Below are 19,581 nucleotides of genomic sequence, written 5' to 3' on the forward strand. Positions count from 1 at the left end.
ATCCACTCAATTTACTCTCAGGTTCCCAAGACTCTGAACAAGTCCACTTTGTTTCAGGAAACAAAAAGATTCCTGAATTCGCCTTGTCACTGCAACTGGTAAAGAATTTTCTAAAAAAACCTCAACATTTCTAGTTGAAAACAAAAAGTGCTACCATGAACAAAATTGTTTTCTCCCTTCCCACAGGAAATTAAGTTTTCCCATAACTAAAAGGCTGTGCTAGCTTGCTTTTGATCATGTGACCATAGGTTTAAATTTATTTTCACTGTATATTTTGTTGTCTCTTTCCACCAACCGTTTCTATTTCCCTTTTCTACCTCTGAAGGCAGACTATTAGACATTAATGAGATAAGAATGGATTATGAGATTCCTGTTAGCCAGGACCCTGCAAATATCAGTTGTTCCACACACAATCTGCACACGTCAAAATGATGGCATTATCTTTTTTTTTCTTTTCTTCTCCAAAGAATCAAGTGTAAGGAGCCCCAGAACCCTTGTGAAATTATGCATAAAGACATACAGAAAAGCCTACGAATGAGCATTCTGAGCATGCTGACACATTCATTTTTATAGTGTTTCTCTACCATATGAAGTGTTTTGCTACTTTTTCAGTGAGGAAAAGTACTGCAGAACATTAACACCAGAAAGCAAGGTTGAGAGTGGCTTATGTTATCAGATACTTCCTGATTGGTGCTTTTGTCTCTGAAAAATCAGAAATAGATTTAACATAAAAAGTTTCACAGAAAAAGATTTTCATTATATTTTTCCACCAAATTAGAATGATAAGAATTCCCTCTCACTGTTTCTTCCCTAAACATCTGACCGCAACCAAATTTACTCATTTTAAAATCAATCTGAAAGATCTAGGTTGATTTATTTTTGTTTGGCTATCCCATAATGGATGATAACTGAACAAGGAAAAAGGAACGAACACAAAGCTGAAAGGAGATTTCCTACAGAAAAACATGTCAAGTAAGTTTCCAATAGCTTTTATTTATAATTAAATCTCATTAGATAAACATATATGGAAACATATGATGCTGTTATTTGATAACACACTTAAATGATTAAGGAGGAATCATTAGCACTACTCATACGCTCATCATTTGAGAAACAAAATCAATGTAACAAAAAACTCCCACATCATCCATATCCCCAGTTCCCCCATCCCACTGCCCAAATTGCACAGCTATAATTTTGGACTTTCCCTTAAAGGGAACATATAATCTCTGATATAGTCTGCAAATACAATCTCCAGTTAAAGAATCAACACCTTCATGAGCAACACAAACCTCTCTGACAGTAACTTGCTAAATGAAAAATTATCAAAATCTAATTTCTCTCAGACTGCATACAGAAGTATTAGGCTTCAGTAAGATGGAGACAAAAAATAAGTTTCTTTACCTAATCAATGTCAAATTAGTACCACTTACAAAAATGAAATCTACAAAAAAACTTTTTTCTTTTTTTAAAATCTTCAAAAATTCTGCCCTTCAAAGCTGGGCTTTTTCAGGTTGTATAACACTCTAACTTACTTTTGGATGCTGCTATTTAAGTGTTTACATTGAATCTTCCTTGTTTACCAGCTCTTTGAAGGTCTAGTGCTACACATCACTCCTACACAGATGGTTTTGTAATCAATGTGATATTTAAAAAGCAGTATTAGCAGCCATTATTTCCCTAACAATAAACTGTCAAATCTTACCTCATTCTTGCCTTGCTGTAAATGACCAGAGAGGTCTGTTTAAGGATGATTTCCCAAACAGGAGCCCAATGTTATATTTCTGAGTAGCTCCCCAAAATACTCAAGGATTATTAACACTATTAAAGCTCCCCAAATCCCCCCCGAAGATTATTAACACAATTATCTGTGTATTTGCTACATCAAACTCTGTGTCTACAGAGCATAGAAAATTAGCAATTTCCCACTCTGCCTACTGCAGTACTCCTGAGATGCTCTTACAAGACAGCTGCTTTGACCAGAAGTCCAAGCTTCAGTTTTCACTGACATTTATTCCCAGGCTTCAGAGTGCAGTGAAGGCACCAAGGATCTTTCAGAATACAACTTGTTGGTTTTTGACCTTGAAAACCTCAGAGAGGCCCTAAGCTGAACATTCAGCAACACTTCTCCATCTTTACTTCTCACAGGTTAGCAGCAGAGACCAGAAAGAGCATGAAAGAAGAGATGGGAGAAGGAAATAAGTCTGGAGGGAGGTCCATGAGCATCCCTTCTCATGGGTCCCTATAGCTGGTAAAGAGATCAGTATTATATGTGTTACAATTGAAGTCAGTTAATCACATGTGATTTATAGTTATAAAACAAACCTCCCAGCAAGGCAACACGCAAGAAAACAAAAGAAATAGTTAATGAGGCTAAACCCCAGCAGGGTAAATCCTGAACTTATATGCTTTTCATACCTGTAAGTAACCACCCACGAACACCCAGGCATTTGAGGGGCACAACTGCCAGAACAGAAATCCTCCAGCAGAGTAGCAAGGACCTTGCAGATGAAGGCAAAGAACACACCTCAGTGTACCCTGGCACATGCGCTCCCAACCTTACACTGCTGTTACAACCACTGTTACTTATGCAATGCCAATTCATCCTTCTTTTATCTGAGGCAGCACACCCCCAGCAACCCAAGTCACACCACCAAGGCTGAGTGATCAAATTTCCAACAGCATTTTCTGTTTTACCTAGAGCGAGAACAGTGAGAGGACATTTTGTATCTCATTGCACAGAATTCCCAAAACACCCAGACCAGGAATACTGAAAAGACAGCCTAACCTGTGTGTGTAAGACTCCCAGTTTAACACCAAGAATTTCTATTCAAGTGTAAACACACCTGAAAGCTACTGCAGTTGATTCAACCTGTGTTGACATGGATGTACAATGCAATTAAAAGTTACACCGTACAGTTGCTTGCACTCGAGTGTAAACATTTAATCTCTTTGCCATTTCTAAATCTGCTGTTCCCGTATCTTTTAGGCAGTGAGGTTTCTGCAGTGTTTTCACGACCACTATCAGAAGTACAAGAACACACAGTAAACATCTGGCACTTCTAACCAGAGCACTTTGGGAATTTATCCAGTTGCAAAAGCAAGCTGCACCAAAATAAAAGCACATCTGGTAACTCTAGTCCCTAGAGGCTGCTTTTTATCACTAAAAAACTCTAGCAATACAATTTAAAAAATAAATTAAAAGGACTGGAGGAGAAAAAGGCAAAAAATATAGCAAACTTATTTCCATTTTAGTTTAGAAATCTGAAAAACAGAACAGTTAAAAATGGTTTAGATCCTGAGCTATTTATGTAAAAGCCAATTTAAATAGTAAGTCCACATGGCTATAAAGCTTGTTACATGCAATTGTTTTATCTCAGATAGAGATGATACTCAGCGACTCATGCAATTCCTCTGAAAAATTCTCCTTTCTGATCCACAGCCACACACACTGCCAGTCTCTGTCTCATCTTGTTCTGGATTCACTTGGAACCAGAGCAACTTCAAAGTGGTAAGAAATTGAACTTGGCATACACAGAGCTGATAGTTTGGTGATTTTAAGCCACAGAATGTAAAGATACAAATCTTATTACAGGATATATTTGTAGCTCTAACTACACACCCTAAACATACTTAAAGAATAGGAAGGAGTGCCTGTCACAGAGAAAGAAATATGTTGCTGAAGTCCACTTTGCTGTAGATTTTCATAGCCCCTCTTAAGGGCAAAATGACCTCTCCACCAGAAGTCTAGGTTTACTTAATTTCTAAACTGCATTCCCATCTGAATGGAAGCAGGTTTACCAGGTAACTAAAGTAAATTATTTTCAATTAATACTTTCCCCTTCTTTTTATTTTGAATGGACATTGTCAGCAACCTTGCATTGGAACATTTACAGCATCCTCATGGAGATCTAGAGCCAAAAGTAGACAAAAAGTTCCTTTAACTAAAGAACAGACTGTTGTTCCCTGTGTGAGCTGGTTCATCTCTTCAGCCAGCAAACACGGTGACTTGCACTGGGTTACACACTGAACAGAAGTTTCATACAAGATTTGCACACATAGGAGCTACTGTATTTTCCAGTATCTGCAGTGACACTGACTACATCCACTAGTTAAAAGCAACCTAGGAAAGGTCACATAAATTAAAAAATTAAAACAACAAAAGCAAATTAAACAAGTATATACACACAAAAAAAAGCCCCCAGTGACACAACAAGCAACATGTAAACAGGAGCCTCCTACTCGCACATCTGAGTTCCTCTGCTTCTGCCAAGATCTTTTCTGTAGCAAGAGCAGTGGGAAGGTGCATCAAGTGCAGCTGAGAATCAGGATATGAAAAAATATGCTTTAATTCCACCTTTCCTTTTACCCACTATGCTGGTTTGATAAAAAAATAAAAAGGTTAGCTCAATAAATAGGCTGCACCTCAGTTTTTCAAATACACACTCTCTCCAACTCTTTATGGGACAACAGTCAAACTGTGTTCCTACTTAAATGTCACGCAGCTTCTTTTCTCCCCAGAGAGAAGGGGATACTTCCTCACTCAAGCAAAGGGCTAGCTGTCAAGCCACCTCACAGAAACTACTCGAGGTAACAGCAAAGCAGCCTCTGACACCCCCCCCTTCTGTCTCCCCCCACCCTGGGCACACACCACACTACTGAGAGCCTGCTCCCAACCCTACCTGCTCTTTATCAAGCAGAGATCTCCTACGCTTCAGACATCCTGCCAGATGGGTAACAACGATGACTTCTCATGTAAAACTCTGATCAGCAGATGAAGGATGACTTATTAATGTTACCACACTCCTGCCAAGCTTTCAATAGCTGAATCTCCAGTGGTTTCATGCCAGGAAAAATGCCTGCAGCTGAAGCATTTATCCTCAAAGGGATTTATTTAAGTTTACTATACTTCTTTTTCCTCTTCTAAACTTAAGCTGCTTTCTGTAAGAGGTAAGCTATTTGCTTAGTCCATCTAGTCCCATAATTGGTTCAGGGTGTGTACTTCAGTACTTAAACATAAAAAGGAATTGCACTACAACACATATTTTGGAGGCTGTTGTTTTGAAATTTTGCTGATGAGTTCAGGTCACCTCCATTTTTATGCTTTATTTTCTCAAAACCCCATTCAAAATGTTGCCTTAAGGATAGAAAGAATGTTCCAAAAGACTTGCTGTCCTCACTGAGATTGCAGCATTCCTGCTCTAACAAGAAAACTTTCAGCTCTGCAAAAAGGTTCAGTAAGGCTCTGTTGTGTTGCTTGCTGCCATTCACCAGCACTGACAGATCCATACAGCCTCTAATTTAAATATTTACTATTAGTAAATTTATATTACTATTTGACCCAAATGCTCCAGTTGCAATTTAACCTCTGCACTGAGGGCTCTCCGGCAGGGAGTGGGCAGACAACCCTTGCCCCTGAAGGCTCACAATCTAAAAGTGATTATTTGTTAGGCAATGATAAGCATGTTTGTGGCTGTAAAATTCAAAGCAAGAAGCCAAAATCCCTCAGGCTTCCAGAAGAAGACAGAAACAAGGGGGATAACAGCATGATTCAAGTATAATCAAATTTAACATTTTAATACACTACTATCTTTGAGAAGGCTTAACATTATGTCCAGATAAATCCATTTACAGTTACAGCATTGCTATATACTTAGCCTTACTCCTTCCCACTGGTTTGAGGATGGTGCTATCTCAAAAATAAGGCACTAAACACAGCAGATCTTGAAATGTACCTTTCCAGTGAAACAGACAGTGAAGCTTTCCCTTACAGTCAAATTTGTTTCAAAACAGATAATGAAGTTTTCCAGTATACACTTCAACTCAAACAAAATAAAAATACAGAAAAGTATACATTTCACTCAATCTCATCTACAGACAGATACCCCTCCTGCTTCAGCACTTACGACCTTTCCATGATTACTATAGCCTTCCCCACACACCCACAATAAAGTTTCTGGCAGCCACCTTCACAGACATGCAGCCATGTACCATGTCTGTCTGACTTTTACAGCCAATGTGCTATCTGCTTGAACGGCCAAATCAGAAAATCATTGCAGAGGCAGCTTCCCCTTACTGCAAGTGCTTGCCATTTGAACTTGTTTTAGCAAGTTTCACATCACTTAAGGGTAGCACAATAGCTGCTCCCCAGCTGCTACAGAAATAAATGCAGAGTTGCCCTCTAACTGGAAGAAAACAAAAGAGGTTTTGTTGTTGCCATTGTTTAAGTACGCAGCCAAATCAGGTAATTTTCACATTCTTCAGCAGGCCCCAGGCAGGTCCCCAGGACTCTCTGCAAGAGTGAGGAACCAGCAAGGCAAGTTCAGGACACAGTACTAACATCATAAAGACCTGGCAGAAGAAGGGTCCTTGCCTTCTTCTAAATCACCTTCTAGCCCTTCCATCAGCATGCCAAGATATCAAAAAACAGGGGATATGAGAAGTCTGAGCTTGTGTAAGTACACCACCACTGATTTCAGTACCTTGGTTCTCACTGTGACTTCCATCAAGCACAAGGCAAGGCCTTCAGAAAGAGGTGTAATCCAGCCTCCCTTGCTGCCCTGGTGTCCTGACTCAGGACTTGTCCTAAGGCAATTTCTTCTTTAACATCACTTCTGGCAGTATTTATACAGGCATGTGTGATGCACAGGGTATCACCTATTCAGACACACAAAGCAGGAACAACGGAGAAAATGCTGCTTTTATCTTGTAACACCACCAGAAAACAGCAGTTCCAGTGCAGTGGTGCTGCTGAGAGACCGGACAACTACAATGTTCCCCTCCCACAGGCATGAAGAGACCTCCATGCACTCCCCAGTGATCAGGTGGCACAGCCCTACAGGCCTCAAACAACTTCTCCTAGAACAGGGTAGTCTGGAAGCATCCTACAACTATCAGGGGACAGCAGCGTTTACTTGAGCTTTCGGTTTGCATTTCAAGTTGTTGACTCAACACAAAACAAAACACAACACAGCCACAAATTTCCTACACAGTGACCCGTATCGCGTCACAGCTGAATGCAAGTCATCAGTGATGCAGCAGATCTATTCATAAGTTTGACCGGCATTATTTTAACAAGGTTTTACTCAAGAACATTAGGACAACTAGCCAACCACTTTATTTATATGTTCCTGTTATCTCATCTGCACACTTGGGTTACTGCCTGTGTGGGGGTGTGTACAGCAATAATATACATATGACTACATACCCCTAAGTCATCAGTCAAGAGTTTAGGATTTGTCATGGCCAGACCAAAACGTGAACGCAACCATCCACTTAATTTAAGATAAAGTTTTGTAACAGCCTGTCTTTCACTAATAATTTTGCCTGCCAAACTGTGCCTCAAGTACATTTTTTCTAAATAAGAAAAATTTTATCAAGGTCTAGAACTCTATAACAGTTTTTGTTCCCTTTTAGACTAAACAGCAATTCTAATCTCTGTTTCAAGTTCCTCAAAGGCTAAAACAAAAACCCTTTCTCTTAGATATAAAACCACCAAGCGACTTTGGATTAACAGAGTTTAAGTAAATTATTCCTTTAAGCCTTCATGGGTTTCAGTTTCCCAAGAACAGACTTGCTTTAGGAAGCGAAAGTAAAGGACTGTTCTGTACCCCCATCACAAAGCTTGGGACATCCACGCACAGCACCAACTGACTCAGCAGGAAAGACCCGAAATGGTCTTTCCTTAAGAAGGCAGGTGATGTGCTACTGCTGTAAGCTCTCAATTCTTGCAAAAGGACACAGCCATCTCAGTGCTGACTGTGAAGAAGCCCCGGCTCAGAAGGCCTTTACAGAAATACCAAAGTTGAATCCTTGCTCACCACACATAAGCATGCATGAGATGGTTGTTATCTAGCATTTGAAGGCAAGAAAGAGTAGAGCCAATACAACAGCCAGCTGGCAGGAAGACAGACAGCATTCTTTAGGCTTGATGGAAAGTTGCAGCCTTCTCCCGAAACATGGGTAATGGCTTATTGTGCTGCTTGTTCTGTTACAAGTGGTAGAGCTACTGTTCAGTTAAAACATTCTATACATGACAGACCATTATGGCAATCCTGCTCCTGATTCAGTAGGGGCATCCTGTCTCTGTCTCATCATGCCATGCATCAGATGCTACCACCTTCCACAATACTTGAATTCTATGCTCTATGCTCCTTGCGTCTCCAGCTCCTGGATCTTGGTCAGAATTTCTTCACATTGAAACAAACAAAAAAGTTATTTTTGAACAAAGAACTAGACTCTGCTAGCACTTGAGACTTAAATTGCATAAAAGGTTCAATTTCCTACTCTATATCAAAGCCTTACTGCATTATACATTGTGTAATCCTGTCTCAAAAGGATTATGGTCCAAAAATTCAGTTGAATTGCATCAGATTTCATACTGTATAACACAGCAGTGTTTGAGGAAGGCAAAGTTTCAAGTTTGACCAGTTACAAAATGGAAGAACCTTTAAGTCTCTGCTGTGGGCTAGAAACTGGAATAAATGTTTTATCTTCTACATTAGCTAAACTTTGACCACAGGAGAAATCACAAAGTAAAGTCATACTAAAAAGAGTTTGCAAGTATTAACAGTGTATTGAAATTATTCCTTAATATGTGACTATTCTGAAAACTGATTTAATAATTATATCTTCATCAGGGAGTGTAACTGAGTTTTCAACATACAGTCAATCTGGATACAGCACTTAGTGCTCTGCAGAGACTTACTTGTAACTGGCCATATTCACTGAAACTTGCTTTGTCAAATTAAGAGAAGCAAGTTGTAATAAAGCTTTACTTCCACTCCTAAAGAAAGAAGGAATGACTGGCTGTATATGTACAGGAAACAAACAAAATGAGTAATCATGAAGTGGCTTTAAAACAGAAACAAAGTCCCCACCAAAAATTCAAACAGTCATGGAGGTAAAGGCCAACAGAATTAGACTACAAGATCTCCAGTTATATAAATAAGAGCAGTAATGCTAGTGTGACTCATTTATTAGGGAATCTTTACTGCCTTCAGTTAACAAAAAAATAATGTGATGATGGCATGCTTGAAATTATCAAGTTACATAAAATGATTTCTTGCCTCTGAGTTGCTGTTTGTGAATAGCTGCAATTTGAACAGAAACATGAATAAAGATCCTTCTATTCACTCCCTCACTGTAACACGGACTCAAAACTTAAGTTTTTTAGCAATGAGCAAAAGTATAATCAGAGTAGCATAGAGTATTCAAATTTGCCCAGTGAGACTTGCACTTAAGCTTTTTATTTACGAGATCTACAACTCTATCATCCAAGGCAAGGGTCAGTAAGAAATTACCAACCAGGTAATGTCACCACAGACAGCTACTATAGTCTTCTGTAGTCCTCCTCTGTGACATTTCTCACTGTCAAAGCCACAACAGACTACAGGTCTGATCCTCCAACTCCTAGACAAGGTCTCCCTGACAACTGTAACACCATCTCACCAACCACTGCATGACAAACTATTTCTTCTTAGTAATTTTAAGTCACTGAAAACCCACAGGACATAAAATTATAAGTTACCACAACCATGCCAAAACCCAGCACAGCCAAAACATAGCAGCGAAGTGCAGCTATTTCTCTAGAGATGAAAGCTAAGGGATTTCTAGTGTTTTGTTTCCTCTAATGCACAAAACCAAAATGCCAGCAGCATGCTCCTTGGTAGAAGCCCAAAGACCACTTAAAAGTCTCCATTTTCAAGATGTCTTAGACTACATAACTTATTTCATTACTTTATCCCACCTCAAACAGAGTACAAAAGCAGCTTCAGTTTCCTCTACGATCCGCTCTGACTCTTGGAACTCCTGTGGGCAGACAAGAACACCACGAGTTATGAATGCACTTTGGCATTCACTGAACATCTTTAATTTATGATTTACAATTACATTACAAGATGCACATACACACAAATGTGTCTTACAGATCAAGCCATCTTTCCACAGTTAGCAAATGATGCAATTTATTCAGTCATCACAGTCCAGATCAGACCAGTGACACTGTAAGACATCACACAAGCAGTACAATAGCATGTACTGAAGAACTACTGAAACTCATTTAACAAATAAAACTCATCTCGTAAAAAAAATCCCATGGGAGTCTTTCGCTGCAGTATATCATCTGTGTTTCAGACTCAACATTCCAAAATATTTAGCTTTTTCTACAACAAAGAATCTAACTTGTGTTGGAATGACTACATGCAGGGAAAAATATGGCATTCATACAAAAGCCACAAAATATCACACTTTACTTGTTTCTTCATGCAGCTCTTAGGAGCTAATTCATAGCATCTATGAACATAGTATTTTCCTCTGTTCAGAGTCCAGTATCCCTACGTGATGCTTTGCCAGATTAGTGCTAGATTAAGCTAGAAAGGCAGCCCAGGGAGGTAGGACCAATCTGTTCCTTTGACAGCCGTGCAGAGCTTCAAAGAAAGACCCACCTTTGGACCACAAATGGCATGACAACAAAATAACCATTCCCACCTACAAGGGCAGAGATGCTAAAATGCTTCATTTTTTTTGCACCTGCTCAAGTTTAAAACTTTTATATTGCATCACCATTTTTCTGATGTTCTTGTTCTAAGACTTCCCTCTCCTCGCAATTCTGCAGATTCCTTTGCACCTAGACTCGGGCAGTGCACAGATGTGGGTCACAAGACACATCTGCGAGATGACTGGTTCCAGCAGGTACATGTGTTTCAGTGTGGACACAGTAACAAACACAGAAGAGCTCTCTGCTCTTCACCTGACATCTCAGGAGCATCCTGAAGTAGACATACTGAGGAGATCATGAAAGGGAAGCGGCAGTGAAACAATCCTCACAGCCATTATGCCTGTACCTACACTTCCCCATCAATACTTCCTGTCCACCAGATGCAATTCTCACACACAAATACAGTTGTGGGTGTGCCTGCTGGGCCTACATGCAACCTTGGGAGCAGAAAAAAGGAAAAAGAAAAAAAGTGATGAAAACTGCAACATTTGTAACTCTCAATTTAAGAACAAAGGGCAGCTTTATCCAAAACAAGCGTCAAGAGGTAGTTGTAAATGAAATTCAAGACTTTCGCTTGAAAGAAGCAGGTTTCTTTCCACAATTTAAATCTCCTTGCTCTGTTCTATTTCTCTCTCCTCTTCTGATGGTATCAATCTTAAAATAAAGACTGTGCACTTTCCCTGTAGATAAATTACTTTAAATACAACAGAGGAATACTGCGTAAGTATCATCGCTGAAAAGCTGAATGCTCAAAACCAGTCTGTTACTCTGATCCGTGTATATTCTGTTTGTAGATCAGCATGTATGCCCTGCAATCAGAGGCACAACGACACATTTTAGCATGCAGGGTGCGTCCTCCCTTTATCATCACCTCCCCTTCGTACACACACCCTCAGTGTTCCTTCAGCCCGAACTACGCTCCTTCTCATATTAAATTTAGAAACAGAACTCTGAATCACCAGTTCCTGTTGTTGCAAGTAGCTAGAAAGAGATGAAGCAAAAGAAGTTTCCTAGTAAATAGTTATAGAATAACCTGCCCACCTCATTGTTACAAAGTGCTTTATAAGCCTAGAACAAGAGATTGCATAGATTTATATGAAACTAAATAATTTCATTTCCTGGGTGTCTAATTCTTCCTAGAATCCTATCAATTCTTACGCATAACAGTACCGTGCAGCAACAAGAGATTAACTGTCCACTATAATACAGAAAAAAAACCCTCCCAAAAAAACACTCAAAAATATTGCTTATAAACTCATTGCTTGTGAGCCTCGTGCTGCACTTACTCCATTCCATCCTACTTTTCCTTGACACTTCTTTAGATGCACTTCTTGACTTCTTCTTTAGAAGAACAGAAAACTCTGAGTTGCTACTTTGCAAGAGAAGAGCAGCACAAAGACTCCAAAACTGGTTATATGCAAGAAAGATCAGTTCCAGAAAAAGGAGAGCAGAGTTCGGACAGCATTACACACAAGTTAATCTACGCTGCAGAGGAATGGCTTCCTAGTACAAGAAGAGTGGAAATGTACCCATGTTTCCCAGTTTGAGTCCATGAGGAACCGTATGTATGGTTAGGAAACTCTTGACCACCACTTGTAAACTCCAGTTTCTTCCACTGCTCTTGAAATGGCTCTCTCACCATTACAAATGTGTGCCTTATTTCCAATTGCCCGACTGCAGCTCCCAGCCATCACTTCTGTGTCATGCCTGTTTCTGTGAGCGTTTTCGCCTCCAGCACGCTCTCCCTCAGAAGGTGCTCTCCACCAATTATCAACTCACTCCATTTTTATCTATCAAGAAACAAGAGATCCAGACACAGAAGGAGCTTTTCAAGCTCTCCTTGTGGTACCAGAATACCAATCAGCTTTCAAGTATCTCCTCTGACTGTTATCTGAACAGGCTGCCCATGACCCCAGCATCATACACGATTCATCTTCGTTTGCCCATTGTCCCTCCTACACCCAAAGTTATACCCCCTCGCTGCCCTGCAAGAGGGCAGTGACACCCAGTTGTTCACTCACTGTACCCCCAAGGAGTCTTCTCCTCAAACGCCTAGTCTGTCACTACGCTGAAGTAAAACACCTGCAGGCCCCATGATATTACAGATGATTGTAATCTTGATTGATACAGCTCACCAGGCTGCCCAAATTACTCCGTGCAAGCTGCCTCGTCCTCATTTACCACGCTGCCTAGCATGATATGGCCTGCCAACTGTATCAGTACAGATTCTGTCCTTGTCTCTAGGTACTTGATGAAAAGGTTCAATGGAATCTGGGCTCACCTCAGTCCTTAAAACAAGATTTCCAGAAGCATTCCCATTTGATAATGATTCACCGTAAATGACTAACTTCTAAACATCAGTTAGTCAGCTCTTAATTCACTTACTTTTGCAATATCACATAGCAGGAACATGTCAGGACAGGAGTTTCAAAGGGGCAAAGCAGTCCTAACTGACTGCCTCTGCTGTTGCTGAGAAAGCAAACCATAGACAGGACTGAGAAGGAGCTGGGGAGTGGCAGAGGACTGCAGGGGTTGGACTGTCTCCCTGCCCTTGCATCGATGACTTTTGAAGACACAGCTTTACTATATCACCTGCAGTCCTGGTTGCTTTAACTTTTCCTATATTTTGATGACTATTAGAGTCAAGCTAGCTGGAATATGATTAAGTCAGTCATCCACCCTTCCCTTGTTTACTCTGATACAGTTAATTTTAGGAACCTCAATACCAACAGTTATTAAAAATTGTTTCCAGGCCTACAGAATTTTCAGCAAGGTCTTTAAAACAATCAAGTCACAGCGCTGCTAATTCACATATGTGCATCCCTAGAAGGAATCTTTATTCATTAAGACAGATTTAATTCTCTGTTGGAATTGCATTGATGGTATCACATTCTACACCTTCCCAAATACAGAACAGTATTAACAAATATTTCTACTTTTCTTGCACAAGCTACATTTATTATTTCTGTCTAGTAATTGGAACTATTTCTAGCATACTTCAGCTGCATAAAACATGCAGTTAATTCTCTAACTTACTTCCTAACTTCTAACTTGCGGTAATTTTCATGTATCCATTGTCCCCTTAATTACTGTTTTTACTTTGAAATTTCTAGATGTGTCCTGAAGCCAGATGGCTGTTAGTGTAGATGTCTTTTTTCTTTAAACCAGAATTTCAGCCTTTGGTATATTTAGTATCTTCTTACAGAGATCACTGTTTTCCATTCACATTTTTTTCCTACAATAACATCAAGTTCTCTGTGACGACAAAAGATGCTCTTTTGAAGCATTAAGTATAATTTCTTTGGGGCTGTTCTCTGTTTGTCTATCCTTTACATAACTGGGTCACACTCGATGGTCCCATGGCAACCACCAACTTCCAGCTGTGTGATACCAAAGTCCACAGTAGCTGTCTCAGCTGAAGAGCTGAAACAAGAACTGACCTGCAATGGGCTGAATTTCCAAGGCACTGAACACCTTCCCATGATGCCAACAGGATGTTCAGCACTTTGGAATCAACGAAACTAAACAGAGTGCATAAAGGGAAACAAACCTGTAGGTTTGCTGATCAGTCATTTCAGACATCTCCAAAAAAGCATTTAAAAAAAGACGTATATTAATTTCTCCTATTCCTTTGACTGTAAAGGTAAGGTATGTACCAAGTAACCAACTCGGCAAGTCAACCAGACTGGACAACATACACATTCGGGCTCCTCCTCATCAGTCTGACCCTCACTCAGGTTAACTGCTTCTGCATACTTCAGCCATCTGCTGTTTGTTTGAGGAACAAGGCAAAATGAACCAACCTCAGTCCAATCCCAGTGGGACACTGCCACAGAAACTGCACTGCTCCTTGGCAAAGAAAGGCAGCGCAAAGCACATGCACTTGGAGTGTAGATACGACATCCCTTATGTGCCCAAGATGAAAGCATCTATGCTCTACCTAGATTTGCACTGCAGTCAATTAAACTTTAGTACAGAATCAGTCCTTAGCCTCTAGGAGCAAGTCTTTCACAGGGCAGTAAATCAAAGTATGTAGCAAGAAGACCACAGCAGTTGGCTTTGTAATTGCCTGAACAGTAAGAAAAATATTTGGAACCTTTCATTTTCACAACGTCATTAAAATAATATGCTAACTATTCATACACAGCAATCTGTTAGATGTTCTAGAAGCACAGCAGCAGCAGAGTCTGCTGATGGAATTCCGCAGCTCAACATACATGATGGACTTTTCCACATAATCCCACATGGCTGCTGGAGTACATACTTGCATGCATTTAGTTAAAGTAGAAATTCCTTATGATGTTTCACAAGTCTAAATTCAGTAGCTGAAAAGGAAATAACCTGGGTTCTGGCTGTACATCAGCCACTGCAACTTATTTTGCACAACTGAAAATGACTAAGGAAAAACACCTACAGTGGTTCAGTCATTAAAACAGTGTAACAGTCCATTAAAAAGCAAAGTGGAGAGCTGTGCCCATACCTTCTCCAACAAATTCCTCCTGAATTATGCGGCAAATATTCAAAACCGACAGGCTGCAGAGACAGTTCAGCCTGAAGTGCACAATCCCTGTGCTGGATTCCTCTGTCCCCTCCTCTCAGGCTTGAGGTAAACATAACTATGCAGGTTGCCAAAAGCATCAGATAACAAAACATTCAGCTTTTTTCTACTACCCAGATTTCGCTAAAGTTCCCTGCAACATACACATATCTAAAAAAAATTTTGTATGGGATGGGAAGAATTGCAGTTTGGGGTGGAAGTCCACAATTTGCTGGGAGGGCTTGTGTTCCTCTAACTTCCTTTATCCTCCTGCCATGAGCTTAGAAAATCTCAGAGTCAATCATCAGCTTTATCCATTTAAGAAGTGCATTCCATTCACTACAAAAGATTAAATATGTGAACTAGAAGTTTCTACTGTAACTTTCAGTCATCACACAGTTAATGACAGCTTTAAGATGCCATTAACAGCATTTCAAAGGCCTACTGCAAAGGCTGAAGTCAGTTCACATCCTCTCATAATTTCTGCTTAAGGTTAGCAGAGTCTGAAGGACTTACTTGAATATTAAATTCAGATGAAAGTACAGAACGACTTTAAAATACAAGTGCTATTCCTGACTAGTAACACATCTGCATCCACATAAACCCTCGCAAATCCTTAAGAAGAGCCTTCCCATATAACATAATCCACTTTGAGGCTTTGTCTGCGTAAGGCACTTCGGATTACTTAAGACAAAAACCATGCAAATTAAAAAACTGATTGATCAAACTGCTTGAGAACCTCTTCAAATGCTCCTTTCCAGATCAGAGTGATTCTCAATTATTCTGCCTCAAACATGTAGGGCAGTTGAAGCAATTCACTTCAAATTCACACCTTCGGCTGAGTTGAATAATTTCTTAATGGCATGTGAAGACAAGCCCTTAACTTCAGAACCACACACAGAATTTACTTGGGAGTAATTGTCCAAAATATCTCCCCTGGGAGACAGGCCCAGACAACACAACACATCAGGATGCTGGTTCAACACCAAACCATTCTAAGAAGAATGCAAGAAGCCACACAACCAGAAGAGCTTGAATTCTGGTAAATGAATTTCTGACTCTGTATTTGCCAGGTTTGTTTTAGAGAAGCATTTCCAGCAAGCACCTAGCTTTAGTTTGAAAAGTCTCTTATTCTGACACAATTATCCATGACTCCATCCCTTCCCTCCCCTTTCTCCACAAGCTGCATCCCCCAGCTGCTTTTTCCCAAACCCCAGCCTGTTGCCCCGACAGCTGACACATGGGGCACAATCTAACACAAAACAGCCCCTTGTTGAAAGATTTCAAGCATCACCTGAATACAATGTAAAGCAGCTTGGAACAGAAATTGCAGGTTCAGATCCAGCAGAGAAGTGCCTTGACTTCAGAGGCTCCCTCCCCCACAGCTAGGCTCTCATTGTTTTTTTCCTGGGGATACATTTTCAGATCAGAGCCACAGCCTGCTGCAGATATAGATCAGCTTTGCTCATCCCACCATTCTCAGTCACTGAGAAAAAATAGCTCTAGAGGGAGGAGGAAGAGGTTTTCAGCTGTTTTCTTCTCCAGTCCTCTCTAGCCTCCCTTGCAATGAGGGAGAAGCCATTTTCTTATGTTCATGGCTTGGTGTCAGAGTAACTGTTTTGTTACTCTACAGAGCCAGTAAATCTCCAGATGTGCCTGTAAAAGAAATTTAATAGTAGCCACAACGTTCGGGCAGCACCCTCAGCAACACAATCACCACACTTTTCATGGAAGAGCTGAAAGAAGCTGGCTGGCACGTTACTTGTTTCCTTACCAAAGGCAGGGTAGAGAAGCAGCTGGAGAGGTACAGACAGATGCTTCTCCTAGGCACACTGATACTCTACAGGGTTCAAAAAAAAAACACAGAAGAGGGACATTTTCCTAGACAGGATCAAAAATAGATGGCTGGAAAATATGTAATATACTATTCTTCAATTTTCTCATAAACAGTAACTTAATTCTTCTTGAAACATTGATTGACATTTGATCCTGTTATGAACAACTCTAAGGCCTCCCCCACAGAGCATCTAAGCTGCATCACATTAAAGCTGTTCCTTTCTCCTTGCCTCTAGCATATTCCTAACATGTAAACAACTCTGCTGTGCACACAAGCAAAGGCACAGCTAGTTAGTGAAAGCTGCAGCACTAAGGGCACCATAGGAACCCATCCAATCTTAATAATCCATTAATTTCACAGGGCACTGTATTTATTAACTAGAAGCCAAATGCTATTAATTCAATTGTACATGTGAAAAACTGTCCCATTAGAAAAGCTGAAAGAACTATTACAGACTTATTTTTCATGGATGGTCATGTTTCACAGGCTTTGTTACTCCCATAACCCAAAAAAACATGAAGAGTCAGCCTGAATGATGGAAGAATTGTGACAAAATAGGAGAAAGGCAAGTGTCAGGAAATCCAGCAGGCTTACTGTCTGAGGATTTCAGTTGATGTGACACCACATGATAAGTAACGTTCTTGTGGCCAAGCCTCAAAACCCATAGGGACTATTTCCATTTCAGCTTAAGAAAAGAAAAAAAAAAAAAAAAAAAAACAAACAATCTCACTTCTTACCTATTCAACAGTGAGGTAATTAGCAGGAGACACACAAAATATGTATTTAGGCAATCCTTCTGCATTTAACTTTGGTAACTTTTGTAACAGTGTATTCTTAACTCTCGCTTTACAGGCTCTGGACCAAGAGACTCAGGCGAGCTGCCCTGGGGCAAGTTTCAACAGCCAGATTCATCTGCTCTGCCATGGAAGCCTCTTACAGCACCATTGCTCAACCCGCAAATCTCTCTCCTCCGGCAAGTCTGCTATGGTCTGGAGGAAACACAGGCCATCTCTGACCACTATCTCATCCGTCCAGGAGTTCTGCAAACACAGGAAAAGCAAATGTAACTGCAACTACTTCTCTTCAGGGACTTATCTGCATTAGAAGGTTTCCAATGGCAAGAATCCAGAGCAAAGCGGCTCTGGAGTTGTGAACTGAATACAGCTGCATTGCCAGGCTCCAAGATCAGGATCTAGAGCAGGCCATGGTGCCTTGGGTGACCATTGCATTTGCACAGTTTTTTTGCCTCTTTGGCTGAAACAAAACCTGGTGATTTCTTGCTGTCCTTCTGTCCACACCTACTCTGCAAACTGGCGCAAATCAGTCATGTCCCAACACCCACTAGCTTCCTTGGGCTTATTTCACACATTCAAAAATGTTAAACTATGAATTCCAGACCCTGCTTCCTCCTTCCACAACATGAAGTATCACCCTTGTCACATATCCTTCTCCCCTCCCACTTCTTGTCAAATTTCACTGCCCATACTGACACCAGAGTAAGTTTATCTACTTCAAGCCGTGAAATCATCCACTTCTTCCCAGCACCCTTCAAGAGCAAACTGCTTTCCTGTCCTCCTCTCTCTACAACCCAGCAGGTGAACACCCACTCACTCCTGCACATGACGTTTACCAAAGGAGGTTTTACTGGAGTAAAACAAGCACTCAAGGAGGTCTAGTTTTATAAATAAAATTGCGTACCCTTCCCTGCAGCCAAAATCTCATCTCCACATTTTCCATTTTCAGTCCTTTTGACACAAATTAAATTAAAAAAAGGCCTTCTCCTTCCATATTTTGTGCCCAGGTAAATTGTGGGTTTATTACAAAGGTCAAACAATCTCGTTTTACAAAACTAACTGGAGTTTAATGCTATCCTTTCAAAGCCTAAAAACCCTACTCACAGCAACTCCTGCACTACACAATAAATGTTATACAGAATTCATAAAGCAGTGCAACTAAATCTTAACTTTTGACTACAGTAAATTAAGGTTCACAATTAAAGGAGGCCAAAGTGTATCACTATCCGCAAGGTGGAAAATCTGGACAGATCTCCAGCCTCAAGCCTTGAAGAGTGCAAGGCTCAGCAGCTGCAGTACCCTGCATATCTTACAAAATGCAACATCACAAACTAACACCAGAAGGTTGTAGCTACATCTCAGTGCCAAATATCTGGCAGTCTTCTCCATCCTAGAGAAGCCTGATCAGAGACTATAGCCGAGCCATAGTTCACGATTTAATGATTAAGGGCATGACCATTGCACTGAAAATGTGAAGCGTTTCAGGTTTAAATTATGAATGATAGTGACAGCTTGAGTTAAAATTATTACATGTTTTCATTCACCTTTCAGGCTTATAAATAAATAAAAAAGAAAGTAAAGTTGGAGAGTGGCTTTTTGTACACTGTCAGCAAACAAATGCCTTGATGCATGTTCATCATGCACTAAACAGTCGAGATTCAGTACCAAAAATGCCCAGGACTGCACATAGCTGCTTTTAATTAAGAAAAAAGACAAACTCAGTTTATTACCTCTTCTAGGATCAGAATGGCAAGATCTACCTTGTCTCAAAGACCTGCCCCAGTCAGGAGCACTCGGTCAGTATCAATTTACACCTTAAAGGATTTCAAAAGGCTGCTGAAGCTTCTGTGCCTTTCATGAATTGGTTTTGATTGACCCTGCATCTCTGACCTACTGCTGTTGAAACACTCCTCAA

The 19,581-nt window shown here is 40.4% G+C and overlaps 1 protein-coding gene across 8 annotated transcripts in view; it reads right to left on the reverse strand.

The window, feature by feature from the left end:
• LRRC8D (leucine rich repeat containing 8 VRAC subunit D) overlaps nucleotides 1-19,581 on the reverse strand; it is a 40,817-nt gene that overhangs the window by 10,511 nt on the left and 10,725 nt on the right. For 2 of the 8 annotated variants that reach the window (XM_018072129.2, XM_018072131.3), the window contains exon 2: nucleotides 9,749-9,810. The exons of 4 other annotated variants lie outside the window; for them this stretch is intronic. The gene's annotated coding sequence lies outside the window, so the exon portion shown is untranslated. Of the gene's footprint in view, nucleotides 1-2,418; nucleotides 2,439-4,682; nucleotides 4,746-9,748; nucleotides 9,811-19,581 lie in introns of those variants that run through there. 2 more of the 8 variants (XM_018072133.2, XM_018072134.2) reach the window with 2 other exon arrangements.

This window comes from Manacus vitellinus, unplaced genomic scaffold (assembly GCF_001715985.3).
Source record: "Manacus vitellinus isolate BGI_N305 unplaced genomic scaffold, ASM171598v3 scaffold_21_pilon, whole genome shotgun sequence".
Lineage (NCBI taxonomy): Eukaryota > Metazoa > Chordata > Aves > Passeriformes > Pipridae > Manacus > Manacus vitellinus.